Genomic DNA, 13,134 nt, shown 5'->3' on the forward strand with positions numbered 1-13,134 from the left:
CTGCAGGGAGAGGAAAAAAAAAAAAAAGAGCAACAAAAATGCGCTGTCAAGACAAGTGTTTAAAATTGAGCAAACTTTAAAAGGGTGCCACTCTTTCAGTATTTATAGGATTCAAGCGCCGGGCTGAGAGAGAGCTGGACGAAAGAAGGCACTGCAGAAAAATGGTAATATCCTAGAGGGTGGATTGTCTCGTCTATCATGTCAGGTGGCTTTAGAATATGTTATTGTCAGCTAGTCTGGCCCTGCAATAAAAACTACCAAGTTCCCCGCCCCGTCACACATACACACACATGTGGTTTGATTACTGACTAGCAGAACTGATAAGACTGTGTGGGTGGAAAAGGCATCATTGAAACAAACAGGATCTGACACACCCAGCGGTGATCTGTGAAGACAAATAACTGCAGGGAATGTGAAAGATAAAACATTTATACTGACAAAGGTGCCATCTGCGAGTTTTAAAACTACAACAAAGGTGACAGAGCAACTAGCTTTGTGCTTGTGAAGTTTTTCAAGGCAGTGCGCAGTAAACATGTCATTGACAGACAAAGCACAGTAATGAACACAAATATGTGATGAGGTTTGATGACACTGTCAAGCAGACAGGTACAGCAAGATAAAAACAATCAACATTTCTTGACAGCAGAGTATAAACAATGTCCCGATCATAGGATACCAAATTACAATTTAACACTATGAGTAAATGCAGAACATTTGATTTACCGGTAGACGTTATATTAGATCTTTCTGATAGGTTAGTCACACCAGGTATGTTGTGTGCATGTGAAGGAGGGATGTTTTGAAAAAACAACACTGGAATTAAAGAGGACCTATTATCCTTTATTTTCCCTTTCCTTTAGTGTGTTGTATAGTAATTTATGCACGTAAATGGGCTGCAAAATTATAAAGCCCAAAGTCCAAAGGGAGTTACTCTCCCCCACAGAAACACTGCTCCTGACGTGCCTTGATTTAAGTCCCACTCTTTCATCCGTAATGTGGTGATGTCACCAAGTAACACACTTTGCATAGCGGCTAGTTTGGCATGCCCTCAAACAAAGTTAGTTAGAACGGAGTCCAAAGAGTTTGGTTCGGTTGACAAATCACAATAGTCCAGCTGATTAATCAGAGCAGACTGGACTTTTCGGGAGGGCGGGGGAAGGAGCTCAAACAAAGCGTTTCAGACAGAGGGTGAGAAGAGGTGCTGCAGCACAGCCGGTATGAGAAAAATAAAGCATTTTTTGAACATTAAAGCATGTAAACATGTTCTAGCAGAAACCCAAAATACAAGTATGAACCTGAAAATAAGCATAATAGGTCCTCTTTAATGGCCAGACACTGGTCTGGATCAGGAGCCAAACGCATTTAAATAACGTCGCCACCACTCTCTCTCTCTTGCTTCACCACTCACTTTACGCACTGGCTCTGCTCCAAATAATCTACAACTGGCTCTAGAGAGGGCCTTTCACATTTTCACGCCAGCCACCGTAGTTCTACACGCTTGGCACACGGGAGTAGCTTCAGTGGGTTGCAATCTGCAACCTCACCACTAGATACCGGCAGATCCCATACACTGCGACTGTAAGAATGAGTGGACTGAGAAACATGTATTCACGACACTAAACATGGCTGTTTTAAAAAATCACTCCAGTCGGTGACAGCAAGAGCAGTCAATGGAATCAACATTTTCAACCGTGAATAATGACAAACTCATACTGCAACACTTATTTCGTTGTGTCCGTCCACCTTTTGAGCCCAAGTTTAAGAACTTGTTAAACAACAAAGGTGTCACTTATCCCACTAAAACAAAAATGATTTTTGTGTACACAGTTCAGAAGTTTTCTTAAACTGAAATATCCACCCTTACTGGACTCATGACACTTTGGGAATTTGGTAAGTGGACCTCTACGACTTTAATATGAGTACCCTTACCCTGGAAGTTCAAATAACCTGTATGGTTTATGGGGAGCTGGGGAGATATTCCCTTTGCGTTGCTGTTAAAAAGATCATTTAAAGCTAGAAAATGAAGAAGCTAAACTCAGTCGGATAACGTATTGACTACTTTACGTGTATATCTCTGGTGTATGTACATATATGTTTCATTATGGACCTTTAAGCAGATCTCTGGCTCGACAATGTGACAACATCAGGTGGTTGAAACTAACTGTTGAATACAAATTGAAAAGGTTCAGTTCATAGGGTGGGCAAGTGGGTAAAGTACATCAGCATATGATCTTCGTGTTGAATTTAAGCAGGGAATTAAATTGTAAAAAGAAAAAAAGGTACCTTTTTGTGTAAAAACTGAAATTACAGATAGATATTTGAAACTTGTGCTGGTAAAGAATCCCCAAGGCCACTCAGATATAAAGGCTTGGATAGGAGTCAGCACGTCTGCAATCTTTATAAAGATACTTTGAATGTCAGAATATGGTCATAATGATTAATACAGGAAAAAAACACTTGCCAAAGTACAATTCAAACTGTCTATTTGTGAATAAACAAAACATAATAGTAAATTTGGTGTCTTACAGAATGTTCTGCTTTTATTTATATGTTGCACTTAATTCTCGCCAGATGCCACTGTTTTATCATTTTAGTATTGTATATTGAATCAATAAAATCTGAACGTGAAAATGTGTTTATTTGTTATATCTGGTTTTGATGATATCAGTTTCACCTCTTTGCAGTTAAATTGTAGCCAAAGAAAAAAGGGTCAGTACTACTCTGTCCCTGAGAAAATGCAACAAGGTCTATATTCACAGAATTAACCGTTGGTATTATGTAAGGGTAATGGGTTTGTATTATCAGAAAATTGCTTATTAGTGTTCCCTTGGTGGCTTTTCATCAGTAAAGCTGGTTGAGGAACAAGGTTTCTACATAACACGCGATACTCGAGACAGAAACTGTGTCATAGATGGAATACATAACAGCCTCGCTCATTTAGCAAGAGATCTAAAGCAAAGTTACTAAAAGATTAGCTTTCACTATCATGTGTTAATGTACCTCCAAGCCTCCTCATGTGTGATGAACCATGCCGCTAGGCTAAATAATAAATGAGAGGTTGTTTACATATTTGTGCTCCAGAGAAGTTGTTTTTTTAAAACTTTTTTTTTTTTTTTACTGCACTGCATAATTGCAGTGGCTTCTTTTTCAAATGTATCTGCTAATTCATTTCCTTTGATTCCAACATGTGCTGGTATCCACAGAGATAGCAGCACACTCGCTCCCATCATTTGAATTCTGCATGATGCCTGTTGTAATTCTCTCAAAATGTCTGGTCTGCTTGTTGAATGACTGTATCTCAAACTGGCTTGAATCTGAACAAACAACTGCTCTCAATGGTCTCTTCAATCCATTGTAATGCTAACAAGATTGCAAACATTTCTCCGCTGCGAATTGATAAACCGTCACTGATTCTTTTCTCCACCTTAAGGTTCAACTCTGGAACGATGAATGCAATTCCAATTGAATTGATTGAATTCATTGAAGCGTAAATCTGAATATACACTGAATGTGACTTTCTGTGAAGGTCTTTATTGTTTGTGAATTCAAACTACACTCGTTGTTTTGGATTAATAGTATTGCTGATAACAGTAACAGTAACAGTTGGACTAATGTTTATTTGAGATAATTCTGTTTCTGTCTGTCCATCAAAAGTTTATTGTTTCCCTCTCATTTCCCCAGCTTTCATGTCTAATTAAGTGAAAGCTGTATCCTTCTTATTTCTAGGAACTATTCTATGAACATGATCTCAAAGCCTGATAATGAATGTGAACCTTTTGAGACATGTATTTGATGCAACATCCACACCGTAATGTAATACAGATTTAATTCATCCAGTGGCGGACTCAGGTTGTCTGAGGGCCTAAGAGTTTTCTAGCATGTAGGGCAGCATATAGCTCTGCACCATGTTTTCCTTAATATTGAAGTCCTAGGGGGGCACTTCATCACGCTTTCTCCACTGAAAAGGCAGCCTAGAGGACACTGCATCACATTTTCTCTCCTGGAAGGGCACCCTAGAGGGCACTTTATTGTGTTTTCTCTCCTGGAAGGGCACCCTAGAGGGCACTTTATTGTGTTTTCTCCACTGGAAGGGCACCCTAGAGTGCACTGCATCACTTTTTCCTCTCCTGGAGCCCCTAGAGGGCACTTTATTGTTATTTTATCCACCATGGGCATCCAAGAGTGCACTTTTGCTGTGGTTTGTTTGAACACGGGGGGCACCAAGGGGTGCTTTTCTTATTTCATATTCTGAACATAAAGCTGGGTTCATTGTATTTCTATCCCTTCTGAAGCCACTCTGATATTTTGATGCATGTCCTTTCATTTCCATCTGATATGTTAACCATTCATTTATCATTTTATCCATTCATTTACAGACATGTGATATTTTTCGTGCAATCAACTACTACAACCTCTGTCCAGTTTTGTGGCAACATTCCCTTCTCCCCTACTACATCTATTGGCATCATTGCAGTCAATAATGAGCAAAACCTACACAGCAAATAACTTTTTTTCCTTATACGTTTACAAAAATCTACATCCACATTGTATTCCTTGTGTCAAAAATATTCATACATCCTCCCCCCACTGCCCTCTCCTCCGTATCAGACAATAATATTATCATAACCTTTTATCACAAATTCTAATGTTGACTTAAGCCAAATTCCTTGAACATCTGTTTTTCCCTTTGGTATTTAATAAATCCTTTAAATTCCTGACCGTCAGACCTCTTGCATTCACTGCAGAATAATCACGAGGTCCTTTCACCCAATTGTTGATTTGCTCCCAGGATAGGGTAGTTACATTCACAGTAAAGAATTCCTCCGCTCCTTTTACAGTTATTTTTATTTCCTATGTTGTGTGTTTGACTTGATCTGCAGAAATAAGGGCATGAGCAATGAATCAGTTCATCCACACACAATACTTGATCTCGTTGTCCTACTCCTGATGTTGAGGTTTGGTTAACTCTCTCGGATTATTCAACTCTTCTTTGCCCTTGCACCCTCTTCACTGCCTCTGCATAGCTTTAGTTTTAGCTTTACTTACTGTTTTCACACTTGAATCTCCACTACGCTTTTCTCTTTTACACTGTGCTGACCTCCACAGTTACAAAACTTAGCCTGCACATCATCTTCACAATCTTCAAACGTGTGATCTCCTCCACACTTGCCACATTTATGATTTCCTTTACAGACTATACGTCCATACCCCTGTCATTTTTAGCAATGAAGAGGAGGTGGAATAAAGGCCTGACTGGAAAGCTCGGGAAGCGCTGACAGACTTTCAACTCTCTCCCCATTTATTTTTAACAATGTCCTTATCCTCCTCACCTCTCCTCCTTGAATACTCCATTTCAGTGTTTCCAGATCTTCATCTGGTACATCACTCCCAGAGTCGCTCTATTATTTGATCCAGAACTCTTCTCTCGCTAACTGTTTTCTTGCAAATGCTCTCAATATGCAAAGCTTTATTTCTCTTCTTCACAAACAAACTTCCAGCTCAAAGCACTTTGGCCATTTCCACATTTCCCAACTTCTCCAGCTCCATAGTCGACGCTATAGCTGACTTATACTCACATGCTCATCTTCCTTCCTGAATTTAAGCATTATCTTAACCCTCGTGACCTTCCTTTCGAACAACCCGATTACTTCCATGTGAACTATTTTCCTCTAGGCCACTTTTATTGCTCTGAATAGCAGAACATCTTATATATTCATCTTGCCCTACTCTTACTTTCCCGCGTACGCTTCCACTCCAGTCTTCAAAATCCATATCATCATCTGTGCTGCCACCCCAATCCAGTCACAAACTAGTTTATGCCAACCGCTGAGTCCATAAATAAGAACTATTTGTTTTACAATGTAGGCTATAGCCTTACAAGATTGCTTGGCATCTAGTGTGAATATTGATGTATATGTGCAGTGATTATGATTTTTTTTTATCTGAGAATCCTGCTGCCTCTTGTTTACTATTAAGAAACTTGTAAAAACAGCTACTTGTTATTTTAGTTTGGGGGCCAAAAAATGGGAAAATAATGATCAGATAGCCTAATCATGAATTCAATCCATCCATTCATCCATCCATCCATCCATCCATTTTCTACCGCTTATCTGGGGCCGTGTCGCAGGGACAGCAGGTTAAGCAGGTTAAGCAGGCTAAGCAGGGAATTCCAGGCATCCCTCTCCCCAGCAATGTTTTCCAGCTCTTCCTGGGGGACCCCGAGGCGTTCCCAGGCCAGATGAGAGATATGATCTCTCCAGCATGGTCTATCCTGGGGCCTCTTTAGCAGTCGGACATGCCCTGAACACCTCTAAAGGGAGGCATCCTGAGGGGTCAGCTGCCTGAACCACCTCAGCTGACCCCTCTCGACGCGAAGGAGTGGCGGCTCTAATCCGAGCTCCCTCCGAATGTCTGAGCTCCTCACCCTATCTCTAAGGCTGAGCCCAGCCACCCTACTGTACGAAGGAAACTCATTTCGGTCGCTTGTATCTACGATCTCATTCTTTCGGTCACTACCCAAAGCTCATGATCATAGGTGAGGGTTGGAACGTAGATGGACCGGCTCAGCTAACCTCTTCACCTCAATAGTCCAGTACAACGCCTGCATAACTGCAGACGCCGCACCAAACCGTCCCCCCAAAGACCCCGAGATATAGGCTACTTGAACTCCCTCGCTTGGGGCAGTGACTCATTCCCAACCCGGTGTGCAAAATACACCGTTTTCCCGGCAGAGATCTTGCCGGTAATGATAACCATGAAGTAATGAGGGACTATTTAGTAACTACTCAGTATTCACATCCTGAAAGTCATGGACAAATGTAAGACAGTCATAAATGTATTGAGATGTAAATGGTAAATGGACTTGCATTTATATAGCGCTTTTCTAGTCTTCCGACCACTCAAAGCACTTTACACTACTACACACTAGATGTCTAGTTGGAAGAGAATGGGGTGCAGAAAGGATTGCATTGAGAGCAGCTGTTTGTTCAGATTCAAGTCTGTCACTATAAACAGATTGAGATACAGCCATTCAACAAGCAGAGTGGACTTTTTTGATAGAATTACAACAGACATCATACATAATACAGTATATGCTGGTGTCCATACAAATAATTGAGATAAATTCGCAAAAGAAACCACAAAAAAAGAACTACATTGATATAACTTGAGCGTAATCAAGTAGAGATTGAAGATAAGGTGACAGAAGCACTGGCCCTAATTTCTTTAACATTTGTCAGCACCCTCAGGTGCGACTTCCTGACTGAGCGGATCACGGGGGGCCTTTTCTCCCTCCAGTCGACAGTGGCAGGCTCACTTAGCCTCAACTGGCCTTCCGTCTCTGGCCACGATAAACACGGATGCTTTGGGCTCTGTTAACATGCTGTTCACTTCCCACTGGATTTGACTGATCCCCATCTACTGGACCGGAGAGACAGAAGAAGCCACACAAAGAGACAGACACAAAGACTGGCAAGAACTAATACACGCACACACACGGACAAAACAAGAGAAAGACAAAGATAGCATCAACAGAGAAATAGTCAGATTGGATGGGGAAGGGGATGCACTCACTGACCTGCTTTCAGTCCACCAGAGACTCTGCTGATACAGGGAAGAGCAGAGAGAGACGATATGGAGGGAGAATACACCCAATTTTATATGAAGGAAATCAAATAGTTTGACTGATCCTGCATTCCACTGGACCAGTGAGATATACAGACAGACAGGAAGAGAAAAACCAAGATAAAAAGTAAAAACAAAAGGTATAGGGCAAAAGGGAGAGAAAATCTTATCAGAGTTTAAAAATTGAGGAGGAACTAAAAAGCAACAAGAATAAAAGCGAGGCTGACATTTCGGATTCAGGCTGTCAAACTCAGCTCTATTCTGTCAAACTTCATACTTTGTCATCCTCAGCTGTACTTGGGGATGTGATGACCGAGGAAGAACTGGATCTTACTGATCGGTGGTGTTTCCAATGAAAGTCAGTGACTCATTCAAATTCAGATTTTGACACCAGCACTACATCTTTTACGGCGAATCTGCATTCAACTATTTTTAAATAATGTGATTAATTCGTCCCACCCTCTTCATCATGTTTAATTTTTCTTAAATTTGAGAGAAATATGTGAATATTGCAATTAAGATTTACAAAGCAGCTGCTGCTGGGGGTTTGAGATGCAGAGGCTTGCTCAGCATTCTGCAGCGTCAACCACAGCAGAAGACTGATGACTTTCTCTCTAGGAATAAATAATCACACCAGTAATGAAGACTTTGCTTCCAATTTTCTATAATTCCATTTTCAAGAAAAGTGACAGCTAATTTACAATAATAATAACGATAATTTACTGATGGCCCCAAATCAAAACAGCTCATGCCCACACATGGTCATTTAATCTAACACAACTTTATTTATCCCTGTAAGACAGCTCGCCACCCAGATCAACAGATACACACACCGTAGATAAAGATATGATCATGGATAGCAACATAACACTTGTATCGATGCTAGATTGTACAAAACATAGACTGTATATAAAGATGGACGACATGACAGCTCCCCAAAAGTGAAGCCAAAACATCTTCATCGCCCCCTGGTGACTGGCTGTAGTATAGATCATAAGTCCCGCCCCCTTAATGTTGGCGGATGGGCCGAACTAAAAAGTCAAAGTACACGTCAAATTATTTTTCCCAAAGATGGTTTCAGTCATTTTAGTTGTTATCACACTGATGTATGTTCAAGGTTTAATTTTTCTGATAAGTTTAGTTGAATTCATTATTTGATGCTATAAAAGGGGGTGACACGTCATGATTGACAGCTGTGATTTACAGCTGCTCTGAGTGAAGTAGTCGCAACCGGAGGCTCGGGAATTGTACGAGAGAGGAGATGTAACTTTGACTTTCCGTGAATGTATTTATAATGGTTATAGAGATATTATGGTTAGCTGTTGTGTCTTTCTAGCCAAACAGCTACCATGGTGCTATCGTAGCAGCTAGGAGGCCCAAGCTAACAAGCTGCGGCCGTGCTTGGCTCGTGATTGGCTCAGGAGGGGTGTGTGGGCAGGACCTCGATACCGTGGCCCAATCACTACTGCGCAGAATCTGGCACCAAATGACGTAAAAATACAGTGGTTTAGGGATGACGTATTTTTGTAGGCCAACCCGGAAGTTAGAATCGTGTTCCCTCAACAAAGAGCCAATGGGATTTTTCCATTGGGTTTTGGATTATTGCAGAAAATAAGCTCTGTGACAAACAAACGTTTATGATACTTACGCATTGTGTTCTGCAAGATAATCACCACAAATGAACACCGCTTTTTATAATTTTTGAAGTGTAAACGCAATCGTCAGAGGTAAAAAGCTAACGATAAACAAACTACCCACGTTCGCATGACTTTACGTCACCACGACTAAACTAAAGGTGGACGTGTCGGCGTGATGATGTTTAGTAGTCTCACTTGTTAGCAACCGCCTTTCTTTAAGACATATAAAAGCTTCAAAATTCACGAGTGGGATATTTACTGACGGATTTTATATCATAGAAAAAATTGGTAAAAACTGTTATGCTTGTGTTAACAACAGACCTTATTTCAGGCATCTAACTAAAAACCCATTTAAAAAAAAAACATTGACTTCGAGACAAGGGAACCGGAAGTGCTAAAATGCTAACTCATTTCCAGGGTTTTTAGGACTCATTCCTGCACCACTCTATTTCTAATTCACTTTTGTTCAGTAGGAGGAAGTGACGTGTATTTGAAAATATTTATGTGCTTTATTTTATTTTTTGGTCACCTGGCTACCTTTCAATCTTCTGCAATATAACCAGGGAATGACATGTACTTTATGAGACTGGTAGAAATGAGCTAGAATCCAGGAAGAGGTTTAAAAGACTTACAGTCTGGTAAGATTATGTCAGACACACAACCTGTGATTTTAATTCGTGCTTAATTACATCGTGGGCAGTACATTAATAACGTATTACCATGGCCCTCTCTTGAGATACTAGCCAGGAAACTTCTCACGAGTTGTGTGTCATCACATCAAAACTTTGATTAAGGCAGTGGGAGAAGCACAGACCCTGATCACATTTTTGTTCAGCTTCCAGGCTGATTTAAATGTAAATTCATTTTTATTTCAGCTCCTCCCATCTCTTGACAGTGCCTTGGTATGGGAGCAAGGGAGGGAGTTGGCGATTCTGCCCAGGTAAGCATATTTAGTTTGTGCACGTTTGATTCTAAACTAATTTGAATAACGGTGTGAAAGCCAATTTGCTTTAATTGCGCTCTGCTCTTCTGAACACCTGCAACTAGATTAGTGACTGGCATTAAGTTGTTTTGCTGCACTGGGCCTCCAAGTGCTGCTCCTGCAGCTTCATAACTCCGGATTTACCTCCAAATTTTAATACAACACCATATGTGCTTTGCAAAAAATATGCAATGAGCTTGGCTTCACAGAGCAGCAGTGAAATATGGCCAAGAAAGAGGAAAATAATACCCGGGCTAATCCATCCTACTCTCCTATGCCTGAGTGCTGTGACAAAGGTGGTTTATTATCATTACCATCAGTGTATGATTATCAATATGTATTAGGGCATCTCACCATCGAGCAAATGCCCCAACAGGCCACGCCAGGCCTAAAACAAACTATGTTTCTGCTCCATCGAGGGACAGCATTAAGCAAAGATGCACATCCCCCTGGCGCCGGCCCAGCACAGCTGAATCTGCCAGCGAAGTCGAATGGCTATTTGTGTTGTGTTAGCTTAGAGCAGCACACACACTCTGTCCTGGCCTCTGCAAGCTTTTTGTAAGCCTGTGTGGCTCTAAGATTCGTGCACCACCAAATTCATTGATCCACTCCAGTTCAGAACTACAGCATTAGCTGCTGTAATGCTGTGAGAGCGATGCGCACTGACATAGCTAAGCTCAGAACTCCTTCAGCTGACCTTTTGACACGCATACACGTTAACAGACTCTGGAGCTGTCACTGTCAGTGTTTTTATCATTGTTTGATGTTTCATTTGTGTGTGAAGCACTTACTTGTAACGGTGTGTTTTAAAAGGTGCTATATAAATAAAGTTTTACTTACTTACTTACTTACAGTCAACTCTTACGTTTCCCATCTTCAGTCGGTGTCCCATGCTTATATCAAGAGGTGCAACAGTTGAGTTTCAGCCACCATCCTTTCTGATGCAATGTAACAAAAAACAATGAAACAAGCACAGACTCGGGCATGAAATGTAGATTGTAGCTGTTATTCAGCTGGATTCAACTTCTCGCTCCTTCATGATCTCAATCAAAAGAAATAGAAATCGTGAAGGTGTGTTTTCAAAAACAAAGTCAGGCTTTTAGTCCTACATCCAGGTGGCAACCTCCGGTGGTGAAAAATGAAGCCAACAGAAGTGCCAAAAATTGCAGTTCCTCAAATGGCCACATCAAAAACAAGTCAATCCCCATAGACTGAAGTGGACGTAGTCACTGTGACGTCACCCATTGGTTTGTGGACTGATGTTTTGAAGCCTTTGGTTCGACATTTTGGCCGTCACCATCTTGGTTTTTGTTGGTCGTCATGTTGGTCTTTTGCAACCAGAAGTGACACGAGGTGGTGGAACTAAGTACAACCGAACACTGAATAAAACATTTTTAGAAGACCAAAAAGGTTATAATTAACTTTCATGAACTGAAAACTGAAAAAATTGTGAAAGGGTTAAAGTTCAAAGACAAAAACATGGACAACACCCAGACAGGACAACGCCGTGGTAACGACCTGTCAATCACAAGGTAGCCACACCCTAAAGCATACCCTGCTTTATGGTCTATTTTACTCTAAATGGGACCATAATTTACTAAATGAACATCATGCTGTATTGAAGAAGATTTGAAACAATACAATGTTTACAATGTTTACTGAGGTAATAAATCAAGTGAGAAGTAGGCTCATTTTCTCATAGACTTCTATACAATCAGACTTCTTTTTGCAGATGCCCACTGGTCAATCCCCATAGACCCCCATGTTAAAATGCTCAACTTTACAGCAGAAATAAACATGTTTACAGCCTGGTACAAACAACCGTTTTGGTCTCTATAACTAATTTCCCATTCATGACAACTGTACGGGATTTGACTTTTTTTTTTATAAATAATTAGGGACGTTGCCACTTTGAATGACAGGTGGATGCTGTACCAGGTCGCTAGCCGCTAGTGGTCTGTTCTGCTGCATCACACAGGCCTGCCTCATCTCTATCGACGATTTGTCCATTTTTAGATTAGCCGGTTTAGGCTGTGTCATCACTGCCAAGATGGTGACGGCCGAAGCCACCCACTTTGAGCTTCACAACGGTTGTGTCTAGAAGGTAACCCTAAAATTGCCAAAACTCTCACAAGACTCGCTGCCTGGCAACCTATCCTTACCGTAACCATTCGAGGTCAATGCCCAACCTTAACTATTCGAGGTCAATGCCTAACCTTAACCATTCATGGTCAGTGCCCAGCCTTAACCATTCGAGGACAATGCCCACCCTTAACCATTCGAGGTCAATGCCCAACCTTAACCATTCAAGGTCAATGCCTAACCTTTACCATTCAAGGTCAATGCCTAACCTTAACCATTCGAGGTTAATGCCTAACCTTTACCATTCAAGGTCAATGCCTAACCTTAACCATTCAAGATCAATGCTTATCCTTAAGCATTCAAGGTCAATGCCTAACTTTAACCACTCAAGGTCAATGCCCAACCTTAACCATTAAAGGTCAATACCTAACCTTAACCATTCAAGGTCAATACCTAACTTTAACCATTCAAGGTCAATGCCCAACCTTAACCATCCGAGGTCAATGCCTAACTTTAACCATTGAAGGTCAATGCCTAACCTTAACCATTTGAGGTCAATGCCTAACTTTAACCATTCAAGGTTAATGCTTAGCTTTAACCATCTCGCGAGAGATTCACAATTTGCATGTTACCTTTTAGACACAAACCTTCACGATGGCTCCTCAGAAACCTATGGGTGATGTCACAGAGATGTCCATATTTTATCCATCCTACCAAGCATGCTTGAAAAGCTCTGGCTATATTTCCACAACCTACTTGGAGAGCAGTATTCAGTGAAGTTTATGGGAAGTATAACCACTTAGAGAGAAG

Source organism: Sebastes umbrosus, chromosome 1 (assembly GCF_015220745.1).
Source record: "Sebastes umbrosus isolate fSebUmb1 chromosome 1, fSebUmb1.pri, whole genome shotgun sequence".
In the NCBI taxonomy this organism is placed as follows: domain Eukaryota; kingdom Metazoa; phylum Chordata; class Actinopteri; order Perciformes; family Sebastidae; genus Sebastes; species Sebastes umbrosus.